The 5594-nt window shown below is 36.5% G+C and overlaps 1 pseudogene; it reads left to right on the top strand.

Moving 5' to 3' along the window:
- The first annotated feature begins 4999 nt into the window (after nt 1-4999).
- LOC115230070 lies at nt 5000-5118 on the top strand (annotated as a pseudogene).
- Nucleotides 5119-5594: the final 476 nt, after the last annotated feature.

The following is a 5594-nucleotide window of genomic DNA, read 5'->3' as shown; positions in this document are numbered from 1 at the left end:
TTACTATATTTGTTTAGCCTACCGTAGCTGAGGTGAAAAGAAAACAAATTAGAATAAAGATAAATTGATCTAAAAGTAAAAAGGGGGGAAAAAAAGGAACAAGAAAAACTAAGGCGTCGGAAGAATATCATTAAATTAATGTACTTTGGTATGGTTTGAGAAACGGCCAAATTAGGGTGCAGAGCCATAAATGCATTCGTTAAGCTAGGAGATATTAAAATTTACGCGAAGTAATGAAAATTATAGGCGATGGAGAGAAAAATCTATAGATCAGAATAATATTATTAATATAATAATATTAAATTATACGAAATGGGGTGGAAAACTTTAAAAGCCAAAAGAATATTAAGTATTTTAATTTTCTGTCTTATTATTTTTTTCCTTTTTTAATTTACGCTTGTTAGGGAACAAAATTAACGACTTAATATACACGAACAAATAATGATATTCGTCAAGTTAAAATGGGAGAGGGAGAGGGTGAGAGAGAGAGAGAGAGAGAGAGAAATCATTAAATGTTAAAAGAATATTATTAAAATAAATTAGTGTAGCTTACCATTTTCTTTTCATTTTATTTTATATTTGCTTTTGTTGGAATAAAAAAATTAAGGTAAATGGCCATGTAAAAGGAATCATTAAACTTAATGATATTAAAAATTAAAATAAAGGAATATTGCGATATATATGTATGTATGTATGTATATATATATATATATATATATATATATATATATATATATATATATATATATATATATATATATATATATATATATATATATATATATACATATACATACATACATGTATATAAATATACATCATATATATATATGTACATGTACGTATGTGTATATATACACACATACACGCGCATATACACACACCCACATATGGATATATATGCATTCAAGATTATAAAGTAATGGCAGAATTAAAGTATATATGAACTTCCGGAGAGCAGTTACGAGATGGGATATAACTAAGGTAAGTTAATTGTTTAGATGATAATCATAATTGTTTGGGTGACAAGTAGGAAAAATTGTGCGTATATATATATATGTGTGTGTGTGTGTAAAAATCATATTGCTGTGTAGATTTTGAGAAACCCACTACATCTATGTGTGAATATTTGAAGATGTGTAAAACATATGATGAATAAAGTTTAAATACAGAATAGATGTAGGCACTTAAATAAAAATATTAAATATTGTCAAAAATATAAATAATACCATATACATATACATATATGTATGTACGTATGTATATTTATATATGTATATATGCAAATGCACATACGTTCATACATATATGTATACAATTTATAGGAATGCTAAAATCCATAAATACATAAATATATGTGCTGGTAAATGTATACGTAAATATATAAGCAGGAGGATTATATCTTAATAAATACAGGTATGAGAGGAATCACAATTTAATACATGGCAGGTATATATTGGCGGGAGCAATAAAGAGGATGTCAGGATTAATTTATCTAAGTAGGGAATTCCAACGTTTAAAGGGTTTAAATACAGGATGGAATGTAGTAGACTTTAAATATTTGAAAAAAAAAAGATGTGAGGCAATAGATATAAGTGATACCGAAATATATATAAGAATGCAACCAATAGAGTATGCCGGCAAAGGTTGTCAATTTTTATACATACATAAACATATATATATATATATAATATATATATATATATATATATATATATATTATAACATGTTGACTCATATCTAGCACATTACTCACAGTTTTAAAGATTTGTAGGTGCAAATATATGTCTAAATTTTCAGGTATGCATTGTCAGAATCCGAACCATTTAAAATGTAGATGTATACCGGCACCTATGAGGTGCTTCTGTCCAATTGTTAATAGATATTTATAACTCTTCATCATGATTAAGTGCAACTTTTTTTGGTTTGTTAACGTACCTCACTGTGCGTATATGTGTATGTGTGTGGGGGGGATGAAATAGATAACTCCTTACTACATATGTTTCCAAGCAACCCTAAACATGTGTTACGTAACTTAAAAGTCTAACATATATAATCATCATGACTTTTCCTCGAGTGGTTTACAAGTTGTCGCAAGGAGAAAAGTGAAGAAGTTTCTGCCTTCGACCACAGTAGAATTGTCTGTGGAAACGAAGTTTTGTAAAGTGACCAATAGAATAAATTATCAGCAAACTACTTAGAGAAGAAAAGGATATCAGTTGTTTTAAAGAAACAATATAGGCATCGGAGGAGGGAAACGGGGAGAACAAGGAAGTGAAAGCCATCAATACAAAGCAATAGAGTTGGGATTCTGACGACGTGGCGGCAAGAGTATAGATAAAGAATAAAACAAGGAATCCGCAATTAAGCTTGACCATTAAGATAAATGAGCTTATAATGTCAAACTTACAAAAGCTGTGAGTACTAATATGTATATAATAATGAGCAGCTTAAAAGTCCCACTCCGTGGAGGGCTAATTGGGCCTGCAGCTCAAAACTAAAGAGAGCTAAATAGTATAACTATAATATAAACAATTAAAAGAGTATATACATACATATTTAAATAATCATACATACAAACATACATATATAGATACATACTCATCTATATATATGTATGTACATATATATTTCTTTACTACCCACAAGGGGCTAAACACAGAGGAGACAAACAAGGACAGACAAACGGATTAAGTCGATTACATCGACCCCAGTACGTAACTGGTACTTAATTTATCGACCCCGGAAGGATGAAAAGCAAAGTCGACCTCGGCGGAATTTGAACTCGGAACGTAACGGCAAACGAAATACGGCAACGCATTTCGCCCGGCGTGCTAACGTTTCTGCCAGCTCGCCGCCTATATACATACATACGTACATACGTACGAACGTACATACACACGTACATACGTACATACTATATGCATGCATACATACAAACACACCTACCTTCATATATACATACATACAAACATACCGTGTTGGTGTTGTTGAAATTCCAATGAAGGAGCCTTGGATCTAGGTTAGAAATCGGCTCTTTCTCTATTTAATTGAAATCTTGAAATAAAACTAAATAACTACATACATATAAACATGAACACTTCAACAAACACATAAACGTATATGCATACACACACCAATCAACAACCTAACATATTAAAATCATATGCAGCCGGTCTTAACATTCATTGAGAGGGTCGATTTGTAGTGAACGAAGAGACTACGCTGGACTGCTTTTCGGTAGAACACCGTGTCGATTTCCACCCCTGCTTCCGTAATACTTAATCAAAATTCGAGTAGAGACAGGAATCTATCATCAGAACCTTCAATAATGTACTCAATGCGCTGGTCCAGGTTATTAAAAGTCTCCAGTGTGGCTGTGGCATCCTCATGAGTTAGCGTGAGAATGTCATCCTCGCCTGGTGAAGAAGACGCATGAGCAGCAGGCGCAGAGCGCTCTATGCTCTAACTAGTCTATGTAAGTAATAGCCAGTAGACACGCCGGAACACTTTTCACGTATAGCCGAAGAAATCAAAATGCATGTTGGCGACTATACTTGACATTAGTCGCGTCGAGCTGGCAGAATCGTTAGCACGTCGGGCGAAATGCTTAGCGGTATTTCGGCTGCCGTTACGTTGTGAGTTCAAATTCCGCCGAGGTCGACTTTGCCTTTCATCCTTTCGGGGTCGATAAATTAAGTACCAGTTACGCACTGGGGTCGATGTAATCGACTTAATACCTATGTCTGTCCTTGTTTGTCCCCTCTGTGTTTAGCCCCTTGTAGATAATAAAGAAATAGGTATCGAAGAGGGTGAGTCCAAAACAGTGTAAGTCTGATGAAAGGGTGCGTTTCACCATTAGGTCGACAGCGAGAAGAACGTGCAGCGGGGAGAATAGTTAGACTGTTTCTAAGCTTAAAATGTACCTGCTGGGTCTGAGTCGGCGTAGTTGCTTGATGAGCTCGTCCGGTCTGCTGACATATCCCGGGAAAAACATAAGAGTCTCAGTATTCTGGAGAGAAGCCACGAGATTTTGTAAAATAATCGTTGCATGCTGCCAGTTCAACAGCGTTGATTGCTGCCGTTGCCAGCTACAACAATGATTGTTGCTGTCGCCTACCAACACCTTATAACTGACTGCTACCAGAATATGTACTACTGATGCCATCACCGACTACTACCATGGCATATACCTATTTCTTTACTACCCTCAAGGGGCTAAACACAGAAGGGACAAATAAGGACAGACAAACGGATTTAGTCGATTATATCGACCCCAGTGCGTAACTGGTACTTATTTAATCGACCCCGAAAGGATGAAAGGCAAAGTCGACCTGGGCGGAATTTGAACTCAGAACGTAGCGGCAGACGAAATACTGCTGAGCATTTCGCCCGGCGTGCTAACGTTTCTGCCAGCTCACCACCTCCGCTGCTTCCAGCATACAGTTAACCATCTACCACTGCCCTTACTATGACCTCTACGGCCACCAACATCACCATTTTGGAGTAACTGCTCCCGCTATCACACATTGGAAAAACAGAGGTCATTGCTCGTTCGACAATCCAAATGGCAGGATCTACATAAATTTCATATATTTCAAAGTCTTTGTGCCTGAAATATATAAATGTTTTTCAACCTTGCGTTTTGTTTTGTTAAAAGCTCTCCTCCTTTCTGTCCGTTTCACACTGCTCCAAGCGAAGTATAACATTCTTCTCTGTTACAGAGGCCTTGTAAACCTGCAGAAATACTGAACAACGAAAGAGCATCTATCTTGTTCTTTTGCTATTAATAGCAACGAAATCTCACTCGCATCATATACCACCGTCTTGCACAAAAAGGACACTGGATAATGTGTTCTTAGATTCCTCTCAACCATTTTTGGCCTGTGAAGCCCTTTCATTCCTATTTCATTCTACAGGACAACCCCTACCTATTCGACATTTTTAAATTCCATTGTATTTTTATAACTAAATATTATTAGGAATTGCATAAAAAAATTGTTACGGCTATATCACGTTGAAAGCACCGGTTCTCGTCCGATCACCGAAGTTAAGCAACGTCGAGCCTAGTGAGAACTTAGATGGGTGACCACTAGGGAAACCTAGGGGCTGTAAGCGTCTCACACTTTTATAGGTGCAGTAGTGGCTGTGTGGTAAGTAGCTTGCTTACCAACCACATGGTTCCGGGTTCAGTCCCACTGCATGGCACCTTGGGCAAGTGTCATCTACTATAGCCTCGGACCGACCAAAGCCTTGTGAGTGGATTTGGTAGACGGAAACTGAAAGAAGCCCGTCGTATATATATATATATGAGTGTGTGCGTTCGTGTGTGTGTATGTATATGTTTGTGTGTCTGTGTTTGTCCCCCCACCCCCAAAAAAACTTCATTTGACAATCGATGCTGGTGTGTTTACGTCCCCATCACTTAGCGGTTCGGCAAGAGAGACCGATAGAATAAGTACTAGGCTTACAAAGAATATGTCCTGCAGTCGATTTGCTCGACTAAAGGCAGTGCTCCGGCATGGGCACGGTCAAAGAACTGACACAAATGATAGACTAAAAGAATTGTAGATGTATAACAGATGTAAACACTT

This window comes from Octopus sinensis, unplaced genomic scaffold (assembly GCF_006345805.1).
Source record: "Octopus sinensis unplaced genomic scaffold, ASM634580v1 Contig14390, whole genome shotgun sequence".
Classification (NCBI taxonomy): Eukaryota; Metazoa; Mollusca; class Cephalopoda; order Octopoda; family Octopodidae; genus Octopus; species Octopus sinensis.
The sequence above is the reverse complement of the archived record's forward strand: the minus strand, read 5'-3'. Positions and strand labels throughout refer to the sequence as shown.